Consider the following 21,275-nt stretch of genomic DNA (forward strand, 5'->3'; position numbering starts at 1 on the left):
TGGCATTCGTCAGGGTCCTCCTCATCCAGCTCCGGTCCAGTCGTGTCTGAGTCTCTGCGGCCCTGTGGACCGTAGCCCACTGGGCTCTTCTGTCCATGCGATTTTCCAGGCAAGAATACTGAGTGGGTTGTATGTCCTATCAAACAGTATATTTGGCATCTTATAAATGATTTCAACAGTAACACCGAGCGGACCAGAGCCAAGATTTTTACCTTCTACCCTTTAATAGCCTCTCCTTTTCCTTTCTCCCTGTGGACCACCCTAAAAATGTGGGGCTGCACACGCTGATAGAAATCATACTGTACGTATATTAACGCATATATATGGAATTTAGAAAGATGGTAACGACGACCCTTTATGTGAGACAGCAAAAGAGACACAGATATAAAGAACAGACTTTTGGACTCTGTGGCAGAAGGCAAAGGTGGGATGATTTGAGAGAATAGCACTGAAACATGTATGTTACCATATATGAAGCAGATCACCAGTAAAGGTTCAATGCATGAGACAGGGTGCTCAGGGCTGGTGCACTGGGATGACCCTGAGGGATAGGATGGGGAACACATGTACACCTATGGCTGATTCATGTCAATGTTTGGCAAAAACCACTACAATATTGTAAAGTAATTAGCCTCTAATTAAAATAAGTAAATTAATTTTTTTTAATATTTTTAAAAAAAGGAATCATACTGTACTCGTTGCCAGGAAATCCTCACTTACGAGCTGTGTGTCCTAAATCATTTGACCTTAAGCTCTTTGATCATCATTCAGTTTTTAATCCCTTCAACAATTATATATACTTGTATACAGTACATATGCTTAATATATATTAATAAATAAAATATATGCATTTGGATACATCATATATATTGATAGACAATACATATGTTTGTTATTGTATTGATAGATGTATTGGATATATTGCCAGGCACTGTGCTATGTAATGGAGAAGGAAATGGCAGCCCACTCCAGCGTTCTTGCCTGGAGAATCCCAGGGACGGGGGAGCCTGGTGGGCTGCCGTCTATGGGGTCGCACAGAATCGGAAACGACTGAAGCGATTTAACAGCAACAGCAGTGCTATGTAATTAAAAATATAACAAATCCTACCAGATGCTTAGTTTCTCAAGTAAGAAATGCAAACTAAAACAAACTATGCCAAGATGATATTTTTCTATTCTCACATTGCCAGATCGCCAAATGCTCTGCAGCAGATACAGCGAGGTCAAGGGCAAACAGGCTTTCTGATTCACTGCAGGTGGGTGCATAAAGTGATACAACCCCATGGAAGGCAATTTGCCAAAATCTGTTCAAATATTATACAAACTCGAACTTTTTGTACCAGCAATTTGTTCCTATGAAATTATCCTTTGGGTGTTCCAACATTCACAAGAAAGTAACATGTGTATATGATTGTTATCACTACAACATTGATTAGTAAAAGATGAAGCATAACTGAAATGGCCATCAGGATGGGCCTGGATAAGTCCTAGATGGAGCGTCAGGCTTAAGGGACAGACCAGCCCTAGATGTAACGTCAGGGAGAAGTGACAAAGAATGAGAAAAATTTCTAAGTTTTGAAAAGGAAAATTACCAAGACATATTGCTAAGTGAAAAAAACAAAGTGCAGGATGGTGTGTAGAGTGCACTAATGTGAGACTAATGATAGTGTAGTTGTTCAATGAGGAGCCTGCACAACCCAAAGAAATTCCTTTCCAGAATAGGTCTGTATGAGATTTTACACACATTTACACTATACTAATTATTAACATTACTCTAATATTACTGTATCAATTCATTATATTAGTATATTTACTTATTATATTAGTATATATACTAATTATATTGGTTTATACATATATAATGCAGTCAAAAAAAAATTCCCCTCCAGAAAACGCCTATATGAGATTTTACATACACATGCACTATACTAATTTTTAGTATTACTGTTTCTAATATTATTATATCAATTTACTCTATTAGTATATACATATAAATTACATTAGTGTAGATCACTGACCTAGAACCAGACATCCTGGAATGTGAAGTCAAGTGGGCCTTAGAAAGCATCACTACGAACAAAGCTAGTGGAGGTGATGGAATTCCAGTTGAGCTATTCCAAATCCTGAAAGATGATGCTGTGAAACTGCTGCACTCAATATGCCAGCAAATTTGGAAAACTCAGCAGTGGCCACAGGACTGGAAAAGGTCAGTTTTCATTCCAATCCCAAAGAAAGGCAATGCCAAAGAATGCTCAAACTACCACACAATTGCACTCATTTCACACGCTAGTAAAGTAATGCTCAAAATTCTCCAAGCCAGGCTTCAGCAATATGTGAACCATGAACTTCCTGATGTTCAAGCTGGTTTTAGAAAAGGCAGAGGAACCAGAGATCAAATTGCCAACATTTGCTGGATCATAGAAAAAGCAAGAGAGTTCCAGAAAAACATCCATTTCTGCTTTATCAACTATGCCAAAGCCTTTGACTGTGTGGATCACAATAAACTGTGGAAAATTCTGAAAGAGATGGGAATACCAGACCACCTGACCTGCCTCTTGAGAAATTTGTATGCAGGTCAGGAAGCAACAGTTAGAACTGGACATGGAACAACAGACTGGTTCCAAATAGGAAAAGGAGTTCGTCAAGGCTGTATATTGTCACCCTGTTTATTTAACTTATATGCAGAGTACATCATGAGAAACGCTGGACTGGAAGAAACACAAGCTGGAATCAAGATTGCCGGGAGAAATCTCAATAACCTCAGATATGCAGATGATACCACCCTTATGGCAGAAAGTGAAGAGGAACTCAAAAGCCTCTTGATGAAAGTGAAAGAGGAGAGTGAAAAAGTTGGCTTAAAGCTCAACATTCAGAAAACGAAGATCATGGCATCCGGTCCCACCACTTCATGGGAAATAGATGGGGATACAGTGTCAGACTTTATTTTTCTGGGCTCCAAAATCACTACAGATGGTGACTGCAGCCATGAAATTAAAAGATGCTTACTCCTTGGAAGCAAAGTTATGACCAACCTAGATAGCATATTCAAAAGCAAAGACACTACTTTGCCAACAAAGGTCCGTCTAGTCAAGGCTATGGTTTTTCCTGTGGTCATGTATGGATGTGAGAGTTGGACTGTGAAGAAGGCTGAGCGCTGAAGAATTGATGCTTGTGAACTGTGGTGTTGGAGAAGACTCTTGAGAGTCCCTTGGACTGCAAGGAGATCCAACCAGTCCATTCTGAAGGAGATCAGCCCTGGGATTTCTTTGGAAGGAATGATGCTAAAGCTGAAACTCCAGTACTTTGGCCACCTCATGCGAAGAGTTGACTCATTGGAAAGACTCTGATGCTGGGAGGGATTGGGGGCAGGAGGAGAAGGGGACGACAGAGGATGAGATGGCTGGATGGCATCACTGACTCGATGGACGTGAGTCTGAGTGAACTCCGGGAGTTGGTGATGGACAGGGAGGCCTGGAGTGCTGAGATTCATGGGGTCGCAAAGAGTCAGACATGACTGAGCGAGTGATGTGATCTGATCTGATATATATAATACAGCCAAAAAAAATTCCTCTATAGAAAATGCCTTTATGAGATTTTACACATAAAGATCCCCTGGAGAAGGGAATGGCTACCCACTCTGGCCTGGAGAATTCCATGGACTGTATAGTTCATGGAGTCGCAAAGAGTTGGACACAACTGAGCGACTTTCACTTTCATACACATATGCACTATACGAATTATTAGTATTACTCTTTGTAATATTACTGCATCAATTTATTATATTAGTATATATTTATATTATATATACATTTATATATTATATGTATATATACATATAATATATATATTATATAATTAGTATATATTCTTTATATTAGCATATGTACTAATATAGTAATGTACTAAATTGATGCCGTGATATTACAAGAGTAATACTAATAATCAGTATAGTGCATATGTGTGTAAAAGTCTCACACCGGCATTTTCTGGAGAGGAAGCTTTTGTTGCTGTGCAGGCTTCGCTGTGACGCGCAGGCTTCACTAGCTGTGACTCGTGGCGTTAGTTTGCCCCGAGACACGTGGGATCTTAGTTCACTGACCAGCGATCAGACCCGCATCCCCTGCAATGGAGGTGAATTCTTAACCAGGGAAGTCCCTCTGGAAAGGGATTGAAGGGAGTTTTTCTGTGTTTTTTTTTTAGGTAGGTGGGAAGCCAGGCAAAATGGAACAGGAGTGCACCCAAAACTTTTCGCTGAACATCTTTTGAGAATCTTTGAACCGTATGAATGTACAGCCTATTCAAAACCTGAAATAAATATACGCGATTTAAAAATAACAACTGCACGATGAATGTTAAGAAGGAGAAGACCCGGGCATCACAGGGGCAGGTAACGTGTGACCTGACCTCGTCCACAGAGGAAGCCCCTGAGGAAGTAAGCCGTAAGTTGAAACTTGAAGGATAAATGGGCAGAGAGTCCAGTGGATGAACAGGGGTCATCCAGGAAAAGAGGAGGGAAAAAGCTTCACAGGGAAGGAGACTGGAATGCAGATACAAGGGGGCAGGGAGAACAGGAAGCAGTAGCTGATGCAAGTGAGGGGCCACGCTATGCACGCCGTGTTTAAAAATTTGGACTCCATCTGAAGGGTAGTGGAAAACCATTGAAAGGGTTTCAGCAGGAAAGTGATGGGATCAAGGTTATGTTTTGAATAGATTGCTCTGGAGTCTACAAGGAGAAATGACTGGAGGAAGCCAAGTGGATGTTGACAAGCCATATATCTGACAAACCACTTTGGAGAACTATTTGGTGCTTTTTTTATAAAGTTAAACATACATCTACCCTATGACCCAGCGATTTCATTCTTAGGTATTTATCCAAGTTAAATGAAAACACATGTTCACAAAAGTATTTGTACAAGAATTTTTATAGCAGCCATATTTATAAAAGCAAAAAGTATGCCCCCCCCAAACTCCACAAATTTCTATCAAAAGATGATTTCAAAAGCAAATTGTGATGTATTTACACAATGAATACTATTGGCAATACAAATGTAGACTCTCCTGGTATACACAGCATGGATAATTCATGCATATACTGTGTGATTCCATTGATATGAAATGAAACTCACATACCAAAAAACAAAAATTGTAGTGATAGAAATCAGAAAGTAGTTGCTGCGGGGAGAGGGAAATTGGAAAGAAAAGTGAGGAAATGTTCTGGGGTGATGGAAATGTTTTGTGTCTGTTTGTACCTGGCAGTTACACAGTGTGTAAAACTGTCAAAACTTGCCAGAGTGAACAATTGAGACTTGTGCTTTTTATCAGATGTTAAGTATGCCTCAATTTAAAAGAAAAAAGAAAGAGTGGACATTGAACAAGTTGAGGACGTATTTACAGTAATCAGAAGAAAAGTGATGCTTGCCCAGTGGCCTATTATGGGGCTCAAATAAAATAATGCATTTAAGAGGGCAAACTGCAGACTCCATGAGAACTATGCATGTGTGTGTGTGTGCTCAGTCAGTTGCTCAGTGTCCGACTCTGTGTGATCCCATGGAGGATCCCACTAGGCTCCTCTGTCCATGGGATTTCCCAGGCAAGAACACTGTAGCGGATTGCCATTTCCTCCTCCAGGGGATCTTCCTGACCAGGGATCAAACCTGGGTCTCCTGCGTTGGCAGGTAGACTCCTTACCACTGAGCCACCTGGGAAGCCCATGCAAGCCATAAAGCTCTGTATAAACTGTGAAGCCCTGTGCAAAAGTGAGGATTTAGTCTAACATAATCCATACCAAATTTTGGAGGTGATTGTGGACCATCTATGGAGAAGGGAATGGCAACCCACTCCAGTGTTCTTGCCTGGAGAATCCCAGGGACGGGGGAGCCTAGTGGGCTGCCGCCTATGGGGTCGCACAGAGTCGGACACAACTGAAGTGACTTAGCAGCAGCAGCAGTGGACCATCTAAATTGTCCAAAGTAGTCCTCTTTATTTGCAATGAAGAGTTGAGGGGTGATTTAACGATTATTTTCTTGTTGGTTTGTCACCTTTTAGCAGGAAATAGGTCCAATGACTTCTGAGATTCATCAGAATACTTGTTCTAAAAAGAAACGTTGGGGTGGGGGGCGGGGCAGCAGGGCAGATGCCTTTGCCCAGGGTAATCTTCTGCTGAAAGCTGGGCTTTCCCAAACAAAAATATGCATTCAGCTGTTGGGCTTGAGTCTTTAATTTAGTTTTTTGAATGATTAGGGTTTTAAAGATACGAAAGAAGGAAGCAGTCAGTTCCTGAAGCAGAGACCATACAATCAGTGACACGGCCACCCAGCATTCAGGGGCGTGCTGAGAGCTGAGAGGAGGTGAGAAACACACATGGGCTGCTTGAAGCCCCTGCCTCTGAGTGTAGACAGGTCTGGAGAAACAGCTGTGTGGAAATCAGTCACAAGCCATCTGAAGAGCTGGCCCCTTACCATTTAATTGAATTCAACTTGTTTATTAAATGGTAAGGGGCCAGCTCTTCAGATGGCTTGTGACTGATGTCTGCACAGCTATTTCTCCAAACCTGTCTACACTCAGAGGCAGAGTGTATTTAATTTAATTGAATTCAACTTGTTTATTGGGCTTCCCTCATAGCTCAGTTGGAGAAGGCAATGGCACCCCACTCCAGTACTCTTGCCTGGAAAACCCCATGGACAGAAGAGCCAGGTAGACTGCAGTCCATGGGGTTGCTAAGAGTCGGACACGACTGAGTGACTTCACTTTCACTTTTCACTTGCATGCATTGGAGAAGGAAATGGCAACCCACTCCAATGTTTTGGCCTGGAGAATCCTAGGGACAAGGGAGCCTGGTGGGCTGCCGTCTATGGGGTCACAAAGAGTTGGACACGACTGAAGTGACTTAGCAGCAGTAGCAGCATAGCTCAGTTGGTAAAGAATCTGCCTGCAATGCAGGAGACCCCGGTTCGATTCCTGGGTCAGGAAGATCTGCTAGAGAAGGGATAGGCTACCCACTCCAGTGTTCTTGGCCTTCCTTTGTGGCTCAGCTGGTAAAGAATCCACCTGCAATGTGGGAGACCTGTGTTTGATCCCTGGGTTGGGAAGATCCCTTGGACAAGGGAAAGGCTACCCACTCCAGTATTCTGGCCTGGAGAATTCCATGGACTGTATAGTCCATGGGGTCACAAAGAGTTGGACACGACTGAGCCACTTTCAAAGTGGAAGTGGAAAGTGGAACTTGTTTATATGTGTTTTTCAATGACAATATATTCCTAATTATTTGTTTTCATTTAATGTTGATTTTTCTTCAAAACCACTTTGAAGGAACAGACGCTGCAGGGCCCTCCCTATCCACAGCAGTGGATGGAGGACCCTCAGCACTGTACTTGGGCCCTTTATCCCACACAAGGCGGGACCTCAGAGTCCATGGCCTCTGGAAGATGCCTGCACGTCCTCTTCTGAGCTGCAACTGGACAGGCATCCTAGTTTAATTGTCTAGTGTCTCTCAACCAACCCCTCTCTCTTCCTAAGGACTGATCTCGGTGTGGTTTTTCTTGGTGGGAGGGTGAACCCATCTTTCACATCAAAAGTAGTCAGGACCTCTCTCTCTGTCTTTCTCACACACATACACACACGTGCACACTTACTCTCACACACACACTCACACTCATACACACACACAAACACACACTCACACACACACTCACTCACACACATTCACACACACTCACACAGACACACACACACTCACACACTGGCCCTAGCAAAATCTGAGGGTTGGCAACTGACTTGGGCTCAGCCGCTCTGGTAGTCTTCCCTTGAACTGGCAGCCTCCAGGAATCAGTGCAGGAATGCAGATGTGGCTGGTGGTTATCCACGGAGAGAGCTGGAAGCCGTTGGTTCAAAAGCAGCGGAACTGGCCTGCTGACCACACTGCTGCCGGACACCGCAGCTGTGGCCTCGCCGGCCTTGCCCACTGACTCTCCACTCCTGGGTGGGAGACCGGAGGCCCAGGATGTGGAATGACACGTCCGTGTTCACACAACAAATTATCAACCAAGAGAAAACTCACACTTGGACGTTTTCCCCTCCCCCACTGCGTTCTTCACAGCACAAGAACTTCCTCTGATCTCTACCCATTTCTAGTTCTCTCCATCCCTTAATATCCCGCCAATAAACTGCTCTGCAAATAAGTTCTCTGGAATCTGTTTTCATTGCTGACACCCAAGACAGATATACAACCATAAAATACAGTAAGTCCCCTACACACAAATGAGTTCCATTCTGAGAATGCGTTCGTAAATCCAATTTGTCCCTAAGTCCAACAGAGTCAGCCTAGGGAGCCAGCTAACACGGTTGGTTGTATAGTCCTGTACTATAACAGGTTTATAATGCTTTTCACACAAATAATACGTTACAAAACAAAAAATAAAGAAAACATTTTTAACCTTACAGTACAGGACCTTGAAAAGTGCAGCAGCACAGCACAACAGCTGGCATACAGGGGCGGGCATCGGGTGCACAGGCGAGGAGAGTTAGTGATGGAGGAGGGAGCGGCGGTGGGCAATGGAAGAGCCGAAGGGTCGTCAGCAACAGAGACGGAGGGCAGGCTGCAATTCCGCTCGCAGCTGACGTTGATGGCACAAGCTCTGGTCCACGCCAGACTCAATTCCACCTAGCCTCTTGAAAAAATGATCCAGTGATTTCTGGGTGGTAGCTCGTCTCTCTTGTCAGGGATGCCACGGTAGCCCTGGATTGCGTTCTGAACGACTGCTGCAACTTTCATACGTCTTTCGACGTTCAGGTCTGGTGCCTCAAAACTACTGGCAACCCACTCCAGTGTTCTTGCCTGGAGAACCCCAGGGATGGGGGAGCCTGGTGGGTTGCCATCTATGGGGTCACACAGAGTTGGACACGACTGAAGCGACTTAGCAGCAGTAGCAGCAGCCTCAAAAACTAACCATGCCTCCACAAGTAGAGAAAATCCCCTTGCCGTTTCCTGTGTCGTGAATCCCTTCGGTTCTTCAGTGTCTTCTTCGTCCTCTTTTCTCTCTTCATCCTTTCTCTGGGCCTCCAACTCCATCCGGTCTTCACATCCACATCTTTGAAAGCTCACAACTTGTAGGCTAGTATGTAGGGGGTTTAGTGCGGTGGCTGCACTTCCTGTTTGAAGCCTTCACAGAGATGCTGTCAAGCAGTATCTCAGATACGCAGATCCAAAGCTTTTACTTTGGGGCCCAGGGAAATACACCTGAGTAAGTGGGAGTGGGGAGGGGGTAAGAGCAGTGAAAAAGAGAAAAGGAGGAGGAAAAATCCTATGTATTTCTCATCTGCTCTGCACCGGAACTGAGGGTGCAGGGTCGGTCAACAGAGGCAGAGGCTCCAGCAGACGTCAAGAGCTGCGCTCAGCACTTGCCTTTGTGCTGACAACACAGGGAGGGGGCTGTTTTCCCATCAGAAGTGGGAACAGGGAGGTTGGATGACACTGAGAAATTTGCAGATGGTCACACTCACTTATACCCAGCACTGGAGCAGCAGGACTGGCATCAGGACTCATTGCCAGCCAGGTCTGCCCACTCCAGGGTAACAAGTGTGTTGAAAGCTGGTAGGAAGCCATGCGTCTGTTTTCTCTTTTTATTATGATTTCAGAATTGTATCCACGACTCGGAATGAGCTCACCTGAGCATAATGATGTCACGAGACTATCGGATCTTGTACTTATTTATTTAAGAAACACGAGGTAGAAAAGTTCCTCCAGCTTCTGAAGAGCAGAGCTGGGGGTGTGTCGAAGCCTGTTTTAAGTGGAATGGATCCAGCTCGTGTATAAATTCGAGGCCATGTTTGCTTGAGTCACACTCTGTTTTTTCAAATGACTTTTGTATGTCTCATTTCCTCTATTTCCCCCCTACTTCTGAGTTAGAAAACTGAGGTCTAGGACTTGAAAAATTCAAGTGCCAGTCTGCACAACAAACTGTCATTCGAGCCGAAACTCAAACCCAGATCTTTTCACTCTATTCCAATGCTTCCTTCCCAGCCTGAGAATTAACGCTGAACCAAGTGAGTTTATCAAGACTGATTCATCCTGATAGTCTGATTTAGCTTTCTGGGATTCTTCAGGTAAATATGGGTCCCACATCTCTTTTCAAATACGTTCAGCCTCTCTGTCTTTGTTTCTTCATCTTTTCCCTGCATCCTGCCCCTCCTCCCTTCCTCTGTTAACCTTTCCATCTCTGCTTTCTTCCCTTCCTCTCCTCCTCTTACAAACACATTTGTTTTTCTTGCCTAGAGGTGGTATCATGTCAGTGGGGTGGCTGAAATGAGAAGTATCTTTTAAGTCTCTGGAAGGAGAATATTTTCTTATGGATATTTTTTTATTATTGTTTGGATTGTTTTTCCAATGATTGCTTTTCCATCTTTCTAATGAAAGATGACTCTGAGCCCCCCTTATCTCAGGCCAACTGGAGGATGCATTCAAGTTTTTTATTTTTTTTCCCCTTACAAATGCACCCAGAAGGTCACTCTCAGGTCCCCGAGATAGCAGTGGGTGATCAATCACAGCTAGGACATCAGCATCACAGAGGATAATCTCATGAATGGGAGGATCTGGGGAAGGAGAGAGGGGAGCCAGGCTTGTGAGCTCCGTAAAGGGGTCTGATGGATTGCTTTCTCTAGAAGTTCTCTGAGACAGTCCCAAGGATATTCATTCCAGCCCCAGAGGCTGGCCTTCCCCTCTGATTTTTTACTCCAAATAAGTAAATATACACTTACACAAAAGACTCAGACATTTCCCAGGTAATCTGATCATTGCAACTCAGCAAGCAATAAAGATGGTGTGTACATGGGTCCCCACGGGGCCCTAAGCACTCCTTTCAAAACAAACAGAAGGGACTCCAGTTCTGGCTTTGCCAAGGACGGGCTTTGTGAGCCTGTGTAACTCACTCAGTTTCTCTGGGCTTCAGCTTTGCAACAAGAAAATCAAATAATGAGCTAGTTTATTCTTTCAACAATTATTTATTAAACATCTACTTTATGACAGGCGTTGTGAAGAGTTTTGTTTGTTTGTTTGTCTGTTTTCAAGGATAGACACAGTCCCAAGTCTGGAGAGGTAGGGGAGAGGTCTCAAAGTTGAATGCAGAAAAAGATTTATAATAAAGGAAAATAATGATAATATAATGTTTTCACGTGGTTTAATTCAAAGGACTGTGGAAGGACAAAGGTCAAAACATCTGGACCTAAGAGCTCATCTTTAGGATTCCTCCCACCTCTAAAAGTCTGTGTGTATGGATTTTTTGGTTTGTTTTGGTCTCCTTTTCACATTCATGTATTTTGTTCTTTCTTAACTTGTTAATTTCAAATCATTGTCATCATCATCAGCCATTGCCATCACGTGTACTGTTTAACAGCCCTGACAATTACAGAAGTTAGATATTATGGTCACCATGATCACCGTTTTAGATATAAGAACACTGAAGGCCAGAGACGTTAAGCAACCTAGTCACACTCACACAGCTGGGAAATTACAGAACAGGGACCTGAACTCCCAACTGCTGACTCCAGAGCTCGTGCCCTTTCCACCGCACGGTGCTGCTTCAGGTATGTGCAGCCACTCGGGTCTTGCAGCACAATTTGCAGGACCAGGTGCAAAGTAAAAATATAGAAGCTTTTATTCAAAAATTATTAAGAACTTCAAATGGCAACCCACTCCAGTACTTTTGCCTGAAAAACTCCAAGGACTGTCTGCTGAGGAGTCTGGTAGCCGACAGTCCATGGAGTCGCAAAGAGTCGGACATGACTGAGCGACTTTCACTTTCACTTCACTCAAGACAGCAAGAGCATTAAAGCCTGAGACTCTGAATGACTGCCCTGCTCACACACACATGAAGCCTGACTCTCCCGACCACAATTCACTTTAATCATCTCCCATCCAGGAGCAAAAGCATCCTGGCAGTTTGCAAGCCCAGCCCACAGTGGCAGAACATTTTATAGTCGTGCTTCACATGTAGGTTACCTGCACAAAGGGTTCAGCCTGGACCACCTGGGCAGGATTGGTGAGCACTCTGGGATAGCTTTCCTGCAGCAGGAAAAATTCTTTATGTGGGGAACGCTGCATAATCTTGGGTTAACGAGGGTTCTGATCATACCTTCACAATACCTTAAGAACCTAAGGAGGATGACACTAACTCAACACCAATGGAACACAGGCAAAAGCCCTTGACCTCTCTTTTTAAATTGTAGACCAGACCCGTAGGTGCCCTAACGAAGGACAGTGGAGAAAAAGCAACAGAATCGCTGGTTTATAAGCCTCCCTTGTGAAGCACTCAAGAAAGTGTCAACTCCTACTGAGCCAATAAAAGATTACGAGCATCCTTTTTGCAACAATTCTTCATCAGTGGTATTCAATCTTTTGTGATCATATACCCACCTATGAAAGATTGGACCATTTCGCTCCCCAAAGACACATGTGTGCATTATATATTTTTCATGCAGTTACAGACTTCCTGCATTGACCTCAGAGTTTTACAAATGCTTAGATCACAGCTCCTCCAGTTATAGAAACTGTGATGCACCCAGATAAAAACTTAGAAATCATTTTTGTGAAACCATCATATTCCTCAGGGGATGAAGTTTGAGGCCATTTGATTTAATAAGTGGTTCTGTACACTTTCAAAGACCTGCTCTCTTGACTGTCAACTCTACTTTTGAACTAGCTGCACGCTCCCCACCCTCTCCTATCAAAACACTACAGCCCAGCGGAACAGTCTAAGCCTACAGACACTGATGTCAGGACGTCAGTGAACATTTGCAGGGCACCTGGACAAGCCAGGGAGTTAGGCACCAGGACAGTCCTTGTCCTTGAGACTATCACAGATGTTTATGAGAGACATGTGTGCAAACAATGGAATGTGAGATAACATGCAATTATAGGTGTTTGAGAGGTGACTGAACTGAACTGAACACAGGGGACACAAGGTCGGCCAGGAGGGATCATTCAAGGCTCCCAGGAGAGAGAACGCTTACACGGGGTCTTGAGCAGTGAGTCCAGAGCCTTGGAGGGACAGGGTCTCCTGGCTGAGGGGACCTACATGTGCAAAGCAGAGAGGAGTGAGACACAAGGGAGTTGGAATTGGTTAGAACACACGTGGAGTCTGAGGAAGAGGCGGGACGTGGGGCTGGAGGAAAGGGGAAGGGGCCCCACTCTGCAGGCCTTCGATGGACCTGCAGAAGAATGTCAGCCTGGGTAATGGATGAGGGAGCCTCTTCCTGGGGAAGGCATGAGGAGGCTAGATACCCATCTGTCCCAGGCAGCCTTCTGCTGGACGGCGGTGCAAGGAACTCGGGGGCGAAAAGCCTTTCTCAGATTCTTATCACTGCTTCCTCTAAAAATTAGCTGCTGCCCGACACACTGGAGAACATTAAGAAAGGCCCTGTAAACCCTTCGTAAAAGACAGGGGCAAGGGGACTTCCCTGGTGGTCTAGAGGTTAAGACACTGCCCTTCCAAGGCGAGGGGCCTGGGGTTCAATCCCTGGTTGGGGAACTAAGATTCCACATGCCGTGTGGTGTAGCCAGAAATGAAAACAAAAAAGACCAGGACAGTCAGCCTAAAACATATCTCTAAGGCATCCATGAGATTTACTCAACAGAAAAATACCATTCTTCTCCACAACCAGATGACCAAATTGAACTTCTTACAAATACAGAGACTGCCTTCATTAAAAAAAAAAAAAAAAATGAAGAGACCCTGATCCTGACTTGAAATATCGATGTGCTTCTCTCTCTAAAGTCTCAGATTTTTCATTCATTCTGAAACTGAACCAGTTTAAGTGTGGGCTGGCTAGGCAGTGGGCTGGCTCTGAAGAAATATTAATCAAAAGAACAGAACATCACCAGAAATGTTTAAGGATTGCCATTTCCAGATCATCACTTCACAGGGTTCTTAGGCAGTATGGGCATTAAGAAGTGCTTGGAACAGGTGTGTTTTCTCCCAAAGTATTCGTCGTTCAGTGTCTGACTCTTTGGCACCCCATGCGCTCTGTCCATGGGATTCTCCAGGCAAGAATATTGGAGTCCAGGGGAATCTTCCCAACTCAGGGATGGAACCAGGGTCTCCTGCATTGCAAGCAGATTCTTTACCGTCTGAACCACCAGGGAAGCCCATTTTCTCCCAAATGCATAACTAAAAAACCCTAATCACTGAGACAGTGTGTGACACTCACCTTCAGCTTTAAAGCGGCCCTTCCCCCTATTTACCACCAGGGGTCATGAAAACCCTGTTTTAAAAGAAACAAAGCTTCAGAATTGCTGACCAAAAGAAAACCATTCCCCCTAGTGTTCAGATTTTTCAGTAAAAAAAAAAGAAAAACTTTTTAACAACAGCAAACAGAAAAAAAAATTGCAAATGTTCAGAATTTATCTCGAGTAGCTACATAACGGTTATAATCCCTCAGACTATCTGCAAATAAAACGGTTCCTACGAGATTACAACAAACAGATTCTTGTTGAAATATCCACAGTAAACGTACATTGTACAGGAAATTCCATTGCATTTACACTATTTATTTAATAAAAATAATCTCTGTGATTATTTGCATTTATTTCTGAAGGAGGATGTTTTTCCTTCCTCAGAATAAGTTCAGGAAGTGGGTGAAGTGTTCAGGAAGTTAGCTAAATGCTGATGTAAATCCAAAAGGAAGGTCTGTTGTTTGGAAAAAAAAAAAAAAAGGACCCAAAAAAAAAAAAAAAATAGAGAGAGAGAGAGAAAGCTAGCAAGTGGTGGTTCTCTCTTTCACTGATGGAAAATGTTATACAGAATTTCTGATTTAAAAGGAAGAGGACTAGGGGAAAGGTGTGTGCTGATGACACCTTTTGCTGTGGATCTGGCTGGCAGTCCAGACTTCTTTTTTACTGATCACAGTAGCCCGCAGAGAAAACTGTCAAGAAACAAGATCTAGATGGAAAACGTGAGTGGGATTAAGTTGGTGTTTATACTAAGTGAAGTCTTTCCTATGGAATCTGCAGCAGCTATAGTCTCGATAGGAAACTCCGAGTCCAAAAGAGGTGGTGGGGCGGCTGAAGACCACATAAACAGCTCAACACGGTGCCCACCACCCAGGGCCGCTGGCCTTTCCAGCCCCCGACGGATGGTGTCACGCTGACCTGCAGACTCTGAGGGAGTCCGTCTCCTCGGGGAAACCCCAGCTCCCCGGGGTGCCACGGGCCGCAGCCCCGGTGTGATTCCTTCGGTCATTATTTATCTGGGTCTTGCAACGTAGGGAGTGTGCCGTATCAGGTGTCCGGAGCAAACAGAGAGCTCTGGGCCTCTGAAGCACAGGCCGTTTAGAAAGCACAGATTCGGCTCATTGAATTGTGCCGAGGAGGACGCGGTCTTTCGCCCGTTTCTCTGAAAATCGCCCCCTCCTTTCCAAGTCTCTGCTAACCTCTTCGTTGAGGCCTTCACGGTCTCTCAAACTGGTCTGTCTGCCCCGTCTCCCCCATACCCATCCTGGCCTTGTCTCCAGTCCAGGCCCCCCGAGGCAGCCAGGGAGAGCTCCATGAGACACCCTTCCCCGCCCAGACCCCCGCCACCTCCCTGTGCCCGGCGAGGAGACGGCGCAGCCTCCGAGGCCTTTCCTAACTCGGCCGGAGTCCACCCTCCCTCCCGCTCGCAGGATCTCGGGCTCCAGAACCACTCACTGCCCGCACCTCGGTTGACTGCGTGCTTGTCTTCATTTCTGTAGAGCAGACTCTCTGGATTCGTAGAACTATGGCGAGAGAGAAGCAAGAGAGGGATCCCACAGGGCACAAGGCAGACACAGCTACACACACCACCTTCTGGGTGCAGGTATCATAAATCACGTGCGCCAGCGGAGACGTTCAGAGGAGGCAGCTGGTCGGATGGCTAAATGCCTCTAATGCCACCTTGTGAGTTTAGATTTTTATTTTTTTACAATTTTGGGGGGAAGATTTTTTGATGTGGACCATTTTTAAAGTCTTTATGGAATTCACTTAAATTGTGCTTCTGCTTTATGTTTTGGGGTGTTTGGGGTCCTGAAGCACGTGGGATTGTAGCTCCCTGACCAGGAATCGAACCTGTGCCTGGTGAACTGGAAGGTGAAGTCTTCACCACTGGACTGCCAGGAAAGTCCCCTGTTTTTTTTACAGTTTGAACAGGGGGTGGTTTTGATGAGCAGACCAAGTTTTAGAGAAGTCAGGGTGCCTGGACTCTGCCTGCTTCCTGCCCCCTCCCTACACACTTACCTATTGAGACCAAGGTGTCCTTCAGGGGATCAAATGGGATGACAATGGCTTAGAAAATGCTTTCCTGTTGCACTCAGTCCTCAGAAGCTGCAGCACCCACACTAAACAAACAAAGCCCCAGGACTCAGATTAGGAAGAAATTACATAATGAACACGGTAGGAACAGTAGCTCTGATCCATTAGTGGGTCCGGAGCCTTTACCAGGTACGGAGGGCATGTGGTTTGTTGCCGTGAACTTCTGGAGGGAAAAGGTTGTGCCTTAGTTATCTTGGGGCTGGACCCTCGTTCAGCTACTCCACAAATATTTACTAAGCAACAGAGGATTTGTTTTTCCAGGTTTGGAATTTTAAGCTTGTTAATAACAGATGGATTCTTTCTCTGTTTCGTCATCTGTACTCTTGGACTCAGAGTTGGACCTTGTCTTTGCGGTTTTCGACAATCACTCCCTCTCTCCCTTCCCCAGCCAACCCCAGGATTCTGCATACAGTAGGCACTCAGCAAATATTTGTTGGGGGTGGGGCGGGGGGGGGGTAGAGAAAAAAGAGGGAAGAAAGTCGACAATAAGCAACACAGCAGGTAGGTGACCGGTGTCACAACCAAGACTGCAGGGTTTTCTGCCACTGCCCCCAAGCTTCTTTCCAGAAACTTCGGCCTATGTGATGCCTCTTGTTACCTTTGGTTTTCTTTCCCATGCTGGCCACATCTGTCACCAAAGCCCCCACCTAACAAGATAAAACACCGTGTTCTTCTACCCTACCTTCCTTAGTCTCTCCACAGATATTTCCGAAACCCTTGCTAGGCCCTGAGGACATGCGGGTGGGCACCTTTGGGTGCTCAGAGTCATCATCGGGTTGCTCATTCTGGTGGAGAGATGGATACAGCAACAGACTATAACAAACAGAACAATCGAGGCTCCCAGAGTTGAAAGCACAGAGGCTTAAACTTACCGGTGGTAAGAAGCAACAGAAGTGGGACTTCCCTGGTGGTCCAGTGGCTAAGACTCCGCCTTCCCAATGCGGGTGGGCCCAGGTTCGACTCCTGGTTGGGGAACTAGATCCCACATGACACAACTGAGTTCTGTGTGCAGCAACGTAAGATCCTGTGCTGGAGCTAAACCCCAGAGCAGCCGAATGAATGAATATTAAAAAGAAGAAGCCAAAGGAGGCAGGAAGTGGCAAGTTGGAAGGTTGGGGACGTCTTCCCAGGAGAGGTGACCTAGGATCTCAATGTCGAAGGAAGACTAGACACAGCCTAGTTGAAGGAGGGAAGAGTCCTTGCACACGAAGGGAAACACCCATGGAAAGGCAAGGCAGTATATGGAAAGCGACGGAACTAGGATGGGTTTTCCTCTGTGACTTATCAACCCTGTCTCAGTGCTTTGCACTCTACACTTAATTCCTCTCGAGTGAAATGATGCAGTCCTTCGGCATCCTGGAAAAGGTGGATAGCCAATCATTTCATCTCTTAAAGAGATAGGCATTGATAATGAGGGTTATCCGTGAGATTCATCAGGCTCTTGGGCAAAAACCACATCGGGGGCTTAAGGGAAGCCATGTGGGAAGCTGATGAAAATCAGCCAGTTGATGTGAAATGTAATAAATCTTACTTTTTATTCTTTCTCCCACGGAGTTTGAGAAATTGGAAGCCTTTCCCTGAGAGCAGATGAATCCTTGGGTTCTCTTCTCCTTAAGGATGAGACAGAAGGAAAAGCTCAGAAGGAAAATTCCCGACTCTTGGAATTTCGGGTGGGACCAAGGTCCCGTTTTGAAAACTTTTTGGACTAAATCTTTGCAGGTCCAATCTTTTCAAAACGTTTACCAAGATGTTCCCAGTCCTACACCCCAGCTGCATGAAGGAAAACTGAGCAGAGGGCAACGCCCTTCTCAGAGTGTGGTTTATTTCTGTTCGCAGCAACTCTGAAGACAGGAGGCCAAGGCTGACCTCTTTAGTCAAGAGTCTGGTCAACTTTAAAATTATGATTGCATGTGAAAGCTAAAATGGGAAAGAGAAAAAATCAGTTCTCAGGACAGAAATGCTAAAAACCCTTGGGCCACATTCCAGCCAAGGTCCTGGCCCTGTATACGGAGCTCCCATCAGGGGCGGGTGGATGGGGAGAGCGGCTAAGACCGGTTCAGGTCGGTTGAGTGTCCGGGATCCTGGGGTTTATTCTAGAGGTGTCCAGCTTAAACTTAAAAGAGTAATCACCTACATAATCCTTAAACAACAGAAGCTCATGGCCAGGTCTCATTATTGAGTTGCCTGCCAAAACATTTATCCATTCTCGGTGAACTATCTGCAGTAAAGACATCAGAGGAATGGGGCTTCCCAGATGGCTCAGTGCTGAAGAACCCACCTGTGAAGCAGGAGACCTGGGTTCGATCCCTGGGTTGGGAAGATCCCCTGGAGGAGGAAATCGCAACCCACTCCAGTATTCTTGCCTGGAAAACTCCATGGACAGAGGAGCCTGGTGGGCTACAGTCCCTGGGGTCGCAAAGAGTCGCCCATGAATGAAGTGACTTAACATGCAGGCATGCATCTAGTATGAGCTGATTTTGGTTACAACTGCAAAGACCCTATTTCCAAGGAAATTCACATTCATAGGTAAAGAGTGATAGGTCTTCAGTGTGTCTTTGGGGCAAACACGGTTCAACTCGCAACTCACTGTATTAGGTTGGCCAAAAAGTTCGTTTGGGTTTCCCATCACATTATATGGAAATCCCAGAAGACTTTTTTGGCCAACCCAGTAGAATGAAAACAAAACCCTGGGCTAAGCAGGAAAGAGCCTGGCTGGCCAACAGGCTACCCCACCTACAGAGGTCCCCCTCAGCAAGTCCCTTGTCCTAAGTTTCCGTTCTCATCTCTAGCGAGGTACTGCCCACCCACCTTGCTTACCTCCAAGGTGACATGAGTGTAAAATGAAATTATGTAAATAAAAGCATTTTCTTTCCAGAAAGGGTTTGTACCAGTGCAAGGGATTATCGTGAATTCACCCCAGATTGTGTTGACTTTTCCCTAACATCGTAACTACATAATGAGTAGGTAATGAAACGAGACACACAGCCTGTTCCAGGGAAGAGAATTTAAATTACATGCCTTCCTTCAGGTACGGTTGGACTTAAAAGTACAAGAGCAATCTGCAGTGAAGGAGAAGAGCATTGCAGATTCTTGCTCCCTGGGTTTTCTACGCGCAGCAAAGCAGGGTGGTGTTCAGGTAAAACCGAAGGGTGGAAAGAAATTCAAAGGTAAACCAAAAGAGCCAACGTTCTCCTCAGGGACCTCAACAGCATCTCCAATCGATGGCAATCACTCCCCTTCCCTGTGTGCCTGTGTGGTCCATAATATTGCTTGCTCCCATGGCAATGTCCTGACAAAGGCCTTGAATTTGCTTTGTCTGATGACTTCTGGCTATGGGGACACAGACCACCCAACTTATAAAATTAGCTGAAGAAGTCATTTTCCTGGCTGACTGATGTGACATACTCCCATGTCAATTACACAACACAGAACCATTGTGTAACCAGAAAAAAAAAAAAGATTGTTGTTTTGTTTTGTTTTTTCAAAAAAATTGGAGTTAAAAAAAAGCTCCCTTTCCCCTTTTTGAGTGGCCTGAACTCTAGCAATGATAAAACTTTCTTCAGGCTGCAACATTAAGCCAAAGGGACTGAGAAGGTGTGTAAAAATGGTCACGTGTATTGAAAATGCCAAAATGGGGTGTGATGGAGTGACAGCTTGAGAACTTGAGTCACATCCGAAGCATCATGTGACCACTTGAGAGTTACCAATGACCACAGCAGTGATGGATTCTGTTGACCTTGGACCTCAGAGGGTTGGCTGACCCAGGAGAAATCCCAAGGGGGAAAATTGCATCAGCAAAAAGAAGACAAGGCTGTGCCTCTGCCCTGCAAACCCAGCTCTTTATTTCTCCCTTCTGGGTAAGTGTGCTTCCCAGGGGCTTTCAGACACCTGCAGGAAGAGGCCAAATTACACACCAGCTAATAAACAAAACTTTATTTTCCTTTAATACAAAAATTAAATAGCAAAGTTTATTTTTTTTTTTTGTACAGTGATAAATTAGAAATTTACAGTACAGACATTAATGCAGACACACGTTTGTACATCCTCGGTAGCAGGGTCCATTTCTTCTGATGCTCAGCAATTCATTCAGGGTGCGTCGTAGGGGTTTGCTGGTACCTCTAATGTCGAACATCTGAAAGTCCCTCAGGTTGGCCTCAAGGGGGCTGGGGCTGGGGCTGCGGGTGGCCCGGGGGACCGAGAAAGGCCACACAGCACGAGCTTGTCCGCCACACCAGCAGGCGGAATTTCATCTCTGTCTAGATCACACCTGATACTCACTCCACCTTTCCCACCAAGAGCTCAAGGAACCTTTGTCCTCCTCTCGTCTGAAGCCTCACGACATCCCTGTGAGGTAGGAAGAAATTCAGGGCCACCTAGATGCCCCACTGGGAGAGACATCAGCGTCCCCTTCCCAAAGGCCCCAGCCAGGCTGGCCCGAGCCCTCGGCAGGATGGTGGGAGGGCAGATGGACCCAGGCTCCGGGGGGCAGGGGCGCTCGCAGCCTCGGAGGAAGCCTGCTGGGATGACAGTGGTCGTATACTGAATACTGTGGGCAATCAGGGAGCTCCGTAAGCTTGGAGGACATGGCTCATGGGTCCCCAAGCAGGCCCTTGACAAGTTGCCTGGGTGAATAATGGGGATTTGCTGGTGCAAAGAAGAAGGGAAACAAGGTAAATCAGAAACAGAAACAGCAAGTGGGTTTACCGCGGGGTAGAGGCTTGTTGGGGCGGGCGAGGGGGCTCCGGGGTTCACTTCCCTCCGGGTAACGCCCAGTGGGCATCACTGCACACACAAGGACAAGAGGTGGCAGCAGACAGCTCTGCCGAGGCCACAGCGCAGCAAAATCCATTATTTAAGGCTCTGGGATCTGATCCTTGGTAGGAGCAAAATGCTCTGCAAGGAGTTTCCAAGATCTACGACCTAGGCCCTGGAGAAAGATGAGAACCCAGGTCCCTATCCA

At 45.6% G+C, this 21,275-nt stretch overlaps 1 long non-coding RNA gene across 1 annotated transcript; it reads right to left on the bottom strand.

The window, feature by feature from the left end:
• Positions 1-10,590: 10,590 nt before the first annotated feature.
• LOC129652680 (uncharacterized) lies at positions 10,591-17,796 on the bottom strand. Its single transcript, XR_008714680.1, has 5 exons — positions 17,188-17,796; positions 16,241-16,341; positions 15,686-15,744; positions 14,200-14,253; positions 10,591-14,092 (listed from the first exon to the last, which is right to left on the bottom strand). It is a non-coding gene; the product is annotated as an uncharacterized LOC129652680 (long non-coding RNA).
• Positions 17,797-21,275: the final 3,479 nt, after the last annotated feature.

Source organism: Bubalus kerabau, chromosome 5 (assembly GCF_029407905.1).
Source record: "Bubalus kerabau isolate K-KA32 ecotype Philippines breed swamp buffalo chromosome 5, PCC_UOA_SB_1v2, whole genome shotgun sequence".
Taxonomy (NCBI): Eukaryota; Metazoa; Chordata; class Mammalia; order Artiodactyla; family Bovidae; genus Bubalus; species Bubalus kerabau.